Genomic DNA, 12,430 nt, shown 5'->3' with positions numbered 1-12,430 from the left:
ATCCATTTGAACCGTGTTTTAAAAATATTTGGACAAATGACCCATTTTACGATAAAAATTAAGGTTTCAACGGAAGCGCATAAATTATTATAATTGGCAAAATCTCTAAAACAACTTTATCTAATTAATCAAATAATAATGTGACTCGTGTTTCTCTAGAATACTAGACCTTTTCACAAAGCCTTCAATGATTCCTAAAACCAGTAGAATAAGGAAAAGAAAATCAATAAATCAAGAAGTTGAAAAAGAAATTTAATGGGAGAGAACTAGGAAATATAATCCTAAGGCTAAGCACTATGATAGCATGTTTCACTTAGTTGTAGCTTAATTATAATGAAAATGAGTATTATGAGATATCACTTGGCCTTGATGGGATGAAATCGCTTGATTTTGCTAAAGAGTGGAATAGATCCGTTCCTCGTTCAAGCTAAGCAATGGGTCAGTTTCCGTCTAATTAAGCTAAGCCTCTATCCCATGTTAAAGTGTAAATAAACACTCTTTTCACTTGGCTACCATTAATTTATAGCCAAGCGAAATTCCTAACCATAATGCATGGCTAGCTGCACTAGAACTATAGAAAAACTCTTTTCAAAATGTTCAGTAACGGGTGTCACTTTCATATATTGATAAAATTACTAGATGATGATACCAATGACCCGAAGAAACTCGTCCATACCAAGTTCTTTACCCATATTACAATTGGCCTAACCAAATAAACAACCAAAAATAAACAAAATATCCTCGCCAGGCCTAGTTTACTACCACTGTGCGATATTGCAGGAGGTTGAGCATATAATATTTTTAGATGGTTCCTTTAAGCATTTTAATAAGGGAGTTGGTGTTATTTTGTGCGATATTACAGGATTAGTGAGGAGAACAAAATCTGACTTTGCACTGATCTCAGATGCAGTTGGTGTTGAGGCAACTGCTCTCATTTTGGCTATCTCTTGGGTTAAGGAGATTTCCAATTAGCCGTCCCAGTCCCAGTCCCAGGTCGCGCCAAACGCGCCTTAGTAGTTCCCCGTCTAAACATTATTCCCTTTTCCCCAAAAAAAAATATTACATTTCGCATTTTCTAGGGCTTCAGTTCCCCTCCCCTCCCTCGTAGAAGTAGTATTAGCAGACGACGACGACGAAGAAGAGTTGATTTGTGGAACTAAAGATGATGATCTCTACAAACACAAGGTTCTCTCTCTTTCTCACTCGATTACTCATTTTATTATTTTACATTTTACTGAAGTTTGCCCTCGATATTTGTAATTTGTATTCTTGTTTCCAAATTAGGTCACGATGATGTCGATCATGCTTGGGTTTATGCTTGATTAGAGCATTTTAGACCCAATTTTGGTGATCCATATTTTCCAAAACATATTATGGATGTTCTAGGACAACTTGGACCTCTGTGTGTTGGTGTTGGAAGCGTATAATCTAGGTGATTATGCTCCTATATAGGATATTCAATTTGTTTGATTTTTGGGTTTGAATTGTTTGATTTTTGGGTTTAATTACCACCACTCATGCCTAATGGTTATAATACCAATTAGGCTTCAATTCATGAATTGCAGCATTTTGATTCCTGCATCAAACATTATGGAAGTTTTACTGTATGAATTATAAACCATAGTAGCAATTATATGAAACTGCAGGGAACAAAGAATGCTTAATTGTGATATTTAGTAGTCACTATGGCTATTTTCCAGAGATTTTATGGAAGTTTTACAGTTCAACTATGATCTATCTTGTATTTATGTTTACGTCTTTTAATAATATTCTGTGTTCATTTGTAGCTTCTCATTGCTGGGTTTAGATAAACTGTAGTAATCATACATGGATGGGTTTTGAAGTAAGATCAATCGAATTTATGTCCTGTTTAAACTTAGAAATTGTGTATGTTTTCTTCAGGTGGAAATGATACCATAGTGGTTGGAGTCCATACAACATTATTTTGGCTCTTGCGCTATGCCGTTGCTGGAAGAAACTCGCATGGAGATATTTTCACAAATGGAGTTTATGTTAGGTGTACTTCACGCTGAAGTAACATCAGTGGAGGAGTCTAAGCTGCAAGAGGGGTCATTCTTCTATTGCATCAGGGTCGACTCCAGGAGAAGCCGGTATGGTATGTATGGAAAAGAACCATACAGCCTGAAACCGTCGGATCTGTTTATTTTGGGTGATACTGTACCTGAAGTGTCTTGCAGTGTTTTGGAAGCAGTTGGTCTTTGGCTTCAGTTGTAGAAGATGTGAAACAGTCCTACTCTGTGGGGCATGGAGACGAAGTTATGTGCTTTCGAATGGAAGGGAGGAGCCAGATGAAGCCGGGCATGGTTTTAAAAATATGGTTGAAGTGGCATTTGTAGTGGCAATAGTCTGAAAAGGTATGATCCATGTACCATGTTATTTAATTGACTGCAGTAGCTTCTTCATTATGCTATACATGTGGTTAAGTAGATATGTAGTTTTACATTTGATTGTTCTTCCATTCTTATGCCTCGGTTTTATTTTTGAAGTATTAGTGAGGACACCATTCTTGTTGTATTATTGTATACAAATACTATAGATGTGTAAAGTTAAATGCAATTACCTTCTTGTTACCAAGTAGAGCATTACTTTAGCTTCGTCTTTTGTGTCCGTGAAGTAGGAATCATCAGTTGTTAAAGGTTAACATAAGTTCACTAAATTGGGCATTAGGTATGAGTTATCTGAGTTCTGAACGTTTCATTGTGCTCTGCGTTACCAGTAGGACACTGTTAAATTATAGACTCAGGACATTTGTTGCGGTACCCCTGTCTTTTGGAACATTGTTTTTAGCCTTTGCAAAGCCTATGTAAACTGACAGATGTTAATTTAACAAGTTTTAGTATAGCGTGTATAGCTTAAGGATTCAACTTTCCATACTATTTCCAACTGCAGATGTAATGTGTAGAATTCGATTAATATATCATGGCATTGTTGGATCATTTATTTATTTTTTCCAATTGTTAGATCATGATTACTTCATTTATTCAACTTATAAAGGATGTTTTTAACCATTCACAGCTTGAGAAAGCTCAAAGAACAGCTTAACCATTGGTATCGCATCTCCTTACGCTTCCCGAATTACTGCAATAGAGAATAAAGTTGGTCGAAATATGAGAAGCTAAAGGACTGTTTCAAAAGGAACAGCAACGCTGTTTTTCTTGTGAAGGATTTGTGGAACCCATGGATATATTTCTTTGAGTGCTCCAACCGGAAATATGTGCAGAGTGGTTGGGGATGAGACAAAGGGTACTGTCTTACGGCAATTGTTCATAACAGTCAGCTCAAAACTATGCTTTGCTGTTAAAAACCAAATATCGAGCTTGAAAAGGTATCAGATTACTGTTGTAGTGTCAGCTTTGAAATATCTATATTACTTTCTTTATTTTTGTACGTTTGCTTTGTAGATTGTGGTGCCTTTGTAGGTTTAGATAATATGTGTTCATGGAAATTATATCTTCACATCTGTTGGAATCTATAATTTGTAACTGTCTAGATTAGTAGAGAACTATCTAGATAAATCTAGAGAACCGCCCATCTAGATAAATGTAGATTATACGAAGTCGTCTGTAGTGCAAAACTTAGATATCTAGTTAGAGATGAAAAGAATAATGAATTATCTAGTCCTAAGGTCGGTTTTTGTATGTGTTAGTTTAAATGTTACATAGAGTATCTAGGCAATCAAGGGTCGATACTTGAAGGCTATAAACGTGATATACAAATTTGTAAACTTAAGCAAGGAGTTCAGGTACTGCATTTGAGAGTTTTAGGAGCTCTCCATGAGCAACAATTTCTACTATGCTCGCACATTTCCGAATTGTTCTATCTTGGCATGAGAGCTTCAAATATCAAAAGTTTCAACAACTTCACGTTTGATACTTTGTTATTCTAATTAATTTTCGTGTACTTTTAATACAGCATTATTAGCAGCGGCAGGGCCTGAACAGAGCACAGTTCCATTGAGTTTCCTGACGCCGATGATGCAGTTCAATTTTGTGATATACCAGATTCTCTCAAGGACATTCCACCTGAAAATTATCCACTTGTCATAATGTTTCAGAAGTTCCTAGTGATGCTTGATGCAAGAGTATGCGAAATTCATATTTTGATAGATTTGGTGATATAAGGGAACTTTCACAATCTTTCAACCACAAGGTCATTTGCTTTGCATGCTCTTAGAAGAACGAAAGAGGTCAACTATGAAAGATTCAACTCATGTTACTGGCCTCATTTTAATTGCAAATTGACCAAGAAGCTTGATTCATGTATGGTTTTTATTGAGATAATCTCACACGTAAAAGATGGGTTATTAGCTGGAACGCTACCTGATGATAGACTTAGACGGGAGGACTACATATCATTATCTGAGGGACGGGTGTCATCCATTAGTAGGGAAAGAAGGGAGGTGATTTATGATGTTTTCCTCAAATACGAAAAGAAGAAAATGCATAATGATAAGTTTGATTTGGTTGATTTTTTCATTGACCTTCACCTTCGATTGAAAACTGGGTGTTACTAGAGTGAGGAAATGGAGTTCGTGTATATTGATGAAGTACATGATCTCCCCATGAGACAAATTGGCCTTCTTTAAATATATTTGTAGAAGTTTTATGGAAGGATTTTCCACTTCTGGTGATACTGCGCAAACTATTGCTGGTGGGGTTGATTTCAGATTTCAAGATGCAAGATCTTCGTCCTACAATGAGTTTATACTTTATTTTGGGTTCAAGAAGGGATGGCATGGGATTTTCAGGTATATGTAGTGGGTTATGGTATTCCTTTTGTATTTCGAGTTCAAGGTCCATTAGAATTTATCTTAGTATGATTCGTTGTGTTTCATGAGTGTACACTGTATGATTGATCCTGACATTGCATTTGTTGTTTATGTAGGATGTTTTGCTTTACAACATTTTTGGAACGTCACCTTTAAAGAGTCAATGGTGCGAAATTTCCACATAGTCTGGAGGGAATCATTAAATTCAGGGAAAACTCATGATGATACTCAAGCATTGTCAGGTCTTGCTCCAGCCGCTGCTGTTGATGTTACAGTGAAGCCAGCTCCTGGGGCTCGTGGGGAAAAGTTCAGCTCTTCGGTTACAATTACTTCACCTCATGTTAACAAGGGTGAATCAGCAAAATTACTTGGGCCACCTAAAGCAGCTGGCCTGCAATTTCCACATGAAATCACTACAGATTACTCTGTTCAGCAGTCAAAATCTGTGCTTGAACCAGTGAGTTCTGTTTCACCTTCAATCAGTATCAAGGATACGTCTGCAACATCCGCCTCTGTGTCAGCGCAGAAACTGCCATCCAGTAACTATTCTTCTTCTGTTGTACCTTAGGATGAATCTTCATCTCTTGGAGCCAACACAGAAGGTAGAAGAGAAAACGTTAGAAGGTCGGACTCTTTCAAGGATCATTTGAAGAAGACAACTAAGAAAGATTTACAGGATTGTCATTCACAACGCCAGGTATCATGTCATATGATTTCCTTACAATATTCAGGGCCTACTTTGGCTTTTGCATTATTTTACTTATCTGTCATTTATTTCTTTTCTTTTTGTTGTTGATCACTGTCTACGTGGAATCGTCGCAGGAAAATGCTTCAGACTCTGTAGGTGCTTCTAAGTCCTTTTCGTCCGTTGTCTCTTGTGAAGTTGCCAAATGCCCTGAAACTAGTCAGGATTTACCTTCAGAGGTAGTTAAGTCATCAACTAGTGGTTATGATGCTTCTGAGGTATTAAATGGTGCAACGAATGGTGGGGCCAGTGAACCATTCAGCACTTGTGACCTTGGACTCGCAAAAGAGATTGAGCAAACACTGGAAATTCTAGTGAAAGAAAAATCTTCAGCGGACCCAAAGTCATCTGACATTTCAGAACACAATGAACATAAAGACGGATCCAGAGGGAAAGAAGAGAACACCAGTGACTAGTTCTGCAGAAGCTGAACAGGTGATGGGAAAAACTGCTGCTTGTAGCTCAGAAGATAACATGGTGACGGTTGACGATGTTGCACTAGCTTCCAGTGATGCCGTAAATGTTTCTACTTCTGTTTCACTTCCTGTATCTCGAGATATTGCTACAGATTCACATACAGTTGTAAATGAAACCACTGGTGGGATAGAAGTATCCATTTATCTCACCCAGACCCTGCTCCTGTTATGTCACCAGCTTCATGAGAAGTTAATTCTGAGTTTGAAAGCAAAAACACTTCAGGGGCTGTTTCTGAGTTCTGTTTCTGGTTCAATTTCCACTTCAGGGGCTGTTTCTAAGGATAAGCCCGAACTAACTAGGACTAAGAGCAACATCACTGCGAAAGCAAAAAAAAGAGGAAACACATTCTCAAGGCCGCGGATGCTGCTGGATCAAGTTCTGATCTTTACAATGCGTACCAGGGTCCAGAGGAAAAGCATGAAGCATCTGAAATACTGGACAGTTCTCACAATGCTAGTTCAAATCTTGAACCTGGCAAAGTGGCGGAGAAGGATTTTACAGCCAGTGAAAAAGATGCAGAGAGTAAATCTGAGCCAGATGATTGGGAAGATGCTGCAGAGATTTCTACTCCAAAATTGAAGATCTCTGATGACGGGAAGCAGCTTGATGGAGATGGGAGTGGTGGTACTAGCAAAAAGTATAGCAGAGATTTTCTCCTGACATTTTCAGAGCAATGCAATGTACTTCCCATAAACGTTAATATTGGACCCGACATAGCAGATTCTTTGATGAGTGTTCAAATAGCTATTTCTCATCATGTTGATCGAGAACCATATCCAAATTCTGAAAAAGTTGTTGATAGACCGAGTGGGGGACCTCGGCCAGATCGACGTGGCAGTGGTATGTTGGATGAGGGTAATAAACCTTGGAACAGGCTACCCGGTAGGAAGGGATCCGCTCATGGACCCAATCAGACACGCAGAAGGTTCTTCCAGAGGTTTTCGGCCTCAAGGAGGGGAAATCATGGCGTATTAAAAAATCCTCGGGGACATCCACCTGGACACTATACTGGTGGTATTCTTTCTGGGCCAATGCAACAGGGTGGGATGCCAAGAAACAACTCCGAAAATGTTGTAAAGCAAAACACCAAATTCTCTGCTCTTTAAAGGTGACGTTCCAAAAATCTTCTCGACTCCAATGATACGAAATTTCCAGAATGTAGCAGCGGAAAACACCAAATTCTCTGCTCTGAACTGAAGTGATTGTATGTTGCTATCACTCGTACTAGGCGGAAACTGTGGATCTGTGAGAATATAGATGATCTTCGAAGCCTATATTTGATTACTGGAAGAAGTTATGTCTCGTTCAAGTGAGAGAACTTGATGAACCAGTTGTACAAGCAATGCAAGTTACGAGCAGCAAAGAAGAATGGAGTTCACGCGGTATCAAGGTTGGTGTTTTAAATTGTTTAACCTCTTTATAATGTACCCTTGTTAACATTTTTGCTAAAAAGAATGTGTTCACCAGTACTTAAATGTCTTTTCCTATATAGTTACATGTGCGAACATGGCATGGACTACTGACTACACCATGAAATGTACATCTGTTGGATGGTTAAATGAAAAGTGATTAGATATCATTATAAATTCGTTTGTAGATGATTATCGCACGAGTATATCATTTTTTGTATTCATTTAAAATTTTAAATTAATTGCAATGACCCACCCTATTTTCCATCTTCCCGGAGTCCATGCTACTAGTACTAATTTATTACCTATTGTGGTCTGAAGGATCCATTTTTACATGCTCAATTTTGCAGTACTTAATGATGGTTATTTTGAGATGGCGCCAGTATGCTTTAAAAGAGCTGGTGATTCATTCTTGGAGAAACTTGCTAAAGCTTCTGGTCTTAGAGCTGCTGGTATTCACTGCTTGGTTCTAATACTGAACTAGCTTGGGTTGCTCTTGTAGTGACAGCTGAGATTGTGCTGCCAAATGTCTCGTGGAGTTAAAGGAAATTAGAAGAGCAGGTATGGACTATTTCCCTTTGTACGTTATGCATATTAGTTTCCTGATCCATCAAACCGTCTTTTTGTTGAATCGCAAGAGGATCGATCTGTCACACTTCAACTTACTAGCGGTTAGTGGAATAGAAGTTGTTTTAGCCTTTCAAGAATCTTTTAGTATACTGTCTCCTTTGTATCGCATATTCGTAGAAAATAAATTATAGAGCATGAAACAACATCTAGTAAAACAATTTAAAACTAAATTGGTACTAGAACAAGAAAGCCAGTGAGATCAACCTTTTTCCACTCAAAAGTTCCTATCACTATATTGACAACTAAGAAGGTCATTTTGTGATCAGATTAGAATGACTCTTTAGTGTCCGTCTGAGGTCGGGCATGCTCCTAACTCATTATCAAACCATGTATTGAGTCAAACCCAACTCCAAGCAATGCAGAACTTTTAACAACATTTACTAGTAGTCCTGTAATTGCAAACTGCACAACCACAGGTTGAGTAAAGTAACAAATATTTGCTTATACGTGCCATTTATCATTTCGAATGTTATAACAATCTTACAGTGATGCAGGGGCATAACCTCTTCATATAGGCTTGTCAATATCGATCAGAATAGTTTGTAACACCAAACAAGAATCCTAGAAATTAAGGGTCTTGGGAATCAAAAAGGTCCATGCTGAATAGGTACTGTTAGACACTGAAAATCTTGAAACTAGAGACCGAATACACTAAAGTATCCCAAGGACATATGATACATGTTACTTTCTTTCTCTTCTGCCTTAAACTTGTACATTGGATCTAGATTAAGTTTAATAAAATCAAGCCTTTTCCACTCATGTTCCTTGAATTTTGATTACTAGTTAATAGTCAGGTGATTGCCTGTGCATGGACCTGAAATCATCCTACCAGCCAGGTTATATTCAGCTTGCTTATATTTTTATGCAACAGGTACGATTGATTAGGAACACTGTGGGGAACCTAGGCTTGAAGAAGCTGGCGACTGTTTCAGTCTTTCTGGATGTTGGTCTACTGCAGCTGATGTGTATTCTAGGTGTAACTATTGGTTAATAAAATCAAGCCTTTTCCACTCATGTTCCCTGAATTTGCATCTTCTGCTCAAAACTATTGGGGAAGTTGAAAAGCATCGACAAACATTCTGATTTGGCTAAAACTGGTAAGGGTTATTTCATGTCGACTACTGGTCCTTTTCAACAAGGAATAACCGCTCTTAACAGTTATCAAGTTGCAAAATCAATAATAGAGCCCAAGATACCGGGCAAAAGCTTCCTGGAGAACTGCTCAATTCCTTGGAACATACCGAGCAGCGTTTTTTCGCGATGTATTGTCAGAGGGACCCGAAGATAAGATGGTTATGATCGATCTGAGACTAACTGAATATCATGAGCACAAAAGGAAGGTTAAGGTATGTGAACATGTGGAGTGTGGTTTTGCTGATTTCAATGTCGGTAATCTAAGTGAAGAACTGTATCAAGTTATAATACAATGTTCGGGTCTGTCTCCAACCTATAAAGTTTTCATTAAGCAGTTGAAAGAGAACATGATATCAGGATTGGTCTCGGTTTCTTTGGTCAGCAATTTTGAAAAATCATTGCTCTCAACCACGACTGGAAGAAAGACTTCGATGTCATGCGACCTTCCTGGTTTGTTTATTTTCTTTGGCGTCTTCTTTTCTTGGTTTCATCTTGGCATGGTTCCTTTCTTACATTAAAGTCTTCTGTCCGCGAAATAATTCCCCGGGGGACTCTAAGATGCAACTCGAGCTCTTTATCAGTAGCTGACTCAAAAGTTTTCTCTAGGAGGTCTTTCGATTTTGTAGCATCCAAGATCGAAGAAATTCTTTCAAGTAGGATAGGGTGGGTTTGGGAACTAGATTTTGACAGAGTGGCTTACCACCCTTTTCTGGTCTGGAATCTGGTTCTCTTGGTTACTTTCATTTGGTTGAATTCTGGACGTCACCTTGATTTGCTGTACAGTTTACTTGGTAGATATATGATATAATAACCGTACTGCCCCTTCGTTTTCTGGACGTCACTTGAACTTATCAAAAGAGGTACAAGGCCTTTTGATAAGTTGGTTGCTGATATGCTTGAAGAAATTGGGGATCCTTTGGTCTGTCTGAGGTCAGGAAATATTCAGAGAGAATTTTTGAGACCCAATGTCTTCGAGATAGATGTAGATTTGATTCACTCCAGAGAAGACACAATGGAAATACTATACTCAGAAAACTCCCAATGTGTCAGAAATGATGAAATGGAGGATGGAAGTTCAAGTGATGGAAATGTTTGACCATACGATTTATACAGAATGTCCAGCTGAATCTGATATTGAGATTCCTGATAACGATAAAATGAAATTGCTGGAAACTGAAACCGGAGAATTAGTTTATGGGCGTTCCATGCAGTTGTTTACGAATACATCTCGTATTTTCGAAAAGATTTTTGAGGACATCAGCTTTCATGATTGCAAACCATGGATGAAGGTTTGTTTCTTGGTTCCTTTTCTCTTTATTTTCCTTGACAAATAACTAAATTTCTAACTTTTTTTTTTGTTTTATCCAGCTGGATATTTGCATTTATTTCGTAGTAGTATTCGTCTGCTTGTTAAAGATGTGAAGTGGATGAAGGAACTAAAGCTGCTCTCTTATGCATTAAGTGGCAGGTTAGTTATTTCAAATATATCATGTGTGTTTGTTGAAGTTAAATTAGTATGGCAATACATGCAAAATGGATGAGGGAACTACAGCCATTCCCCTATGAAAATAGGGTCGTGATAGTCGTGGCGAGCCAGCGGTAGACCAACAAAGGGCGGGAGCAGTACCAAGATGGGTGACCGCTTGGGAAGTCCCCGCGTACCTTTTGTTTGGCTGAAAACCAGAGATAGATGTTTTGTTGTATGCTTCTGTTTGGCCGCCAAACTTATCTTGAATCATTTTGATCCAGAGATAAATATAGTGTGTGCATGTTAAACCATGCATCCTATCCTATGGCTTGTTAATTTCTAAGTTATTTGGTTATAAAAGCAGAACTGGCATTGTCATGACGTTCTGTCTCCTCCTAGCTTACCATCAGGAAACGGGTTTTCACAGGAGAATGTAAACATTTTGCCTAAGTTTTCAGTGTTATTACCTCACCCTCTACATAACTTACATCTGACAAACCTCTGGATTTCCACATTATATAGCTCTGTTTCCATTTGTAATATTTATTTATCTTTACCCCAGGATATGGATGAGGAGGGAGAATGAAATTGCAGTTGTTACACATAGTGGATTCTTGTGCCATGCCCTAAAATCATTTGGAAGTAGCTATCATCCATTGATGAAGGTTGAAGTCTGCAAGCAGTAAGTTTTAGAACCACAAATATATTGTACTTTGTTTTTAGCCAGTAGTTGCCACTTCTTTGTTTTATGCAAATGCCATAAAATGTGCGTACTTTTGGAAAATGTTTGTATTCTCACTCTGGCAGACTGGCAGTAAGGAAACCAAGTTAGGAAGTTACTGTAAAAACCTCGGGAAAATGTTTGAATATTATTACAGAAATCTGAAATGCTCACCTAGTGAGAACGACTTTGAATATAGTAGTGGCGTCATTTCAATTATGCTAACTTTTACTAAATGTCTGCATTGTTTGGTATTTTGCTGCCTCCCTAGGAGTTTAATCGTAACAGTCTTCCCATAACTAAAACTAAAAGAAAAGGTTGAAGCTGGCAGAGAGCCCTGATATTCTTAAGTAAATGAATTTTATTTTACAATATTCACATTGTTTGAAGCATTTAAATGCTATTTCTTGTCAGTGGTTCTAACTTCTAGCTTTCTATTCAAACCACTTGCAGCTTTGCCAATCGTACGTGAACTTCGGTTAATGGTGATCGTTGATAGAGGGTGAGTGAATGTGCCTTGTCTTGATTGCCATTTAGTGTTAGATGATTGTTTTTCTGTAATAACAGTTTCCACTGGGCAGTTCAAAAGAATCTTCTTACATGAGACACTATTCTGAGTTTTTATTTATATGTGATCAAATGCAGTCTGACAAACAAGTTAAGAATTTCCTGTAAATAAAGTAATTTTCAATTACACCAATAGATCAATAAATAATTTTAGAAAAGGTAAACCAACTAAAGTAGCACGACGAAGACAACGTTTCCGTTGTCCCAGAACATCTTTTGTTCGCCTTTTATATACTCGTAAATTGTATCAAATTTCTTGACAGAAGCGACGGAATCTGGACGTATGGTAAACTGTTGGTTTTCTTCATTGCACTCCAAAAGGAAATCACAGTCCATGAAATCTTTGTTCTTCAGATACTCTGTTGATTTATAAAACGAATGACCCATTATGTTATGATAGATTCGAACCTTAACGGATTGAGAGACCAGAGACCCTCCTCCCGATTCAATCATTTCATTTATTCGGTCCATATCCAGAACCTCTTTGGCT

The 12,430-nt window shown here is 37.9% G+C and overlaps 1 long non-coding RNA gene across 4 annotated transcripts; it reads left to right on the top strand.

The window, feature by feature from the left end:
• The first annotated feature begins 1,063 nt into the window (after positions 1-1,063).
• Positions 1,064-12,067, top strand: LOC113330885. Of its 4 annotated transcripts, XR_003350575.1 has the most exons (13): positions 1,064-1,185; positions 1,285-1,432; positions 1,903-2,375; positions 3,037-3,346; positions 3,934-4,768; positions 4,906-5,486; positions 5,612-7,401; positions 7,771-7,981; positions 8,922-10,473; positions 10,553-10,652; positions 11,215-11,334; positions 11,645-11,723; positions 11,827-12,067. It is a non-coding gene; the product is annotated as an uncharacterized LOC113330885 (long non-coding RNA). The 4 variants fall into 4 exon arrangements; XR_003350576.1 differs by lacking the exon at positions 11,645-11,723 and having other exon boundaries at positions 7,923-7,981; XR_003350573.1 differs by lacking the exon at positions 11,645-11,723.
• The last annotated feature ends 363 nt before the right edge of the window (positions 12,068-12,430 follow it).

The sequence above is a fragment of the Papaver somniferum genome, unplaced genomic scaffold, assembly GCF_003573695.1.
Source record: "Papaver somniferum cultivar HN1 unplaced genomic scaffold, ASM357369v1 unplaced-scaffold_12, whole genome shotgun sequence".
Lineage (NCBI taxonomy): Eukaryota > Viridiplantae > Streptophyta > Magnoliopsida > Ranunculales > Papaveraceae > Papaver > Papaver somniferum.
Note: the sequence above shows the minus strand (reverse complement) of the source record. Positions and strands in the feature narration are given on the sequence as shown.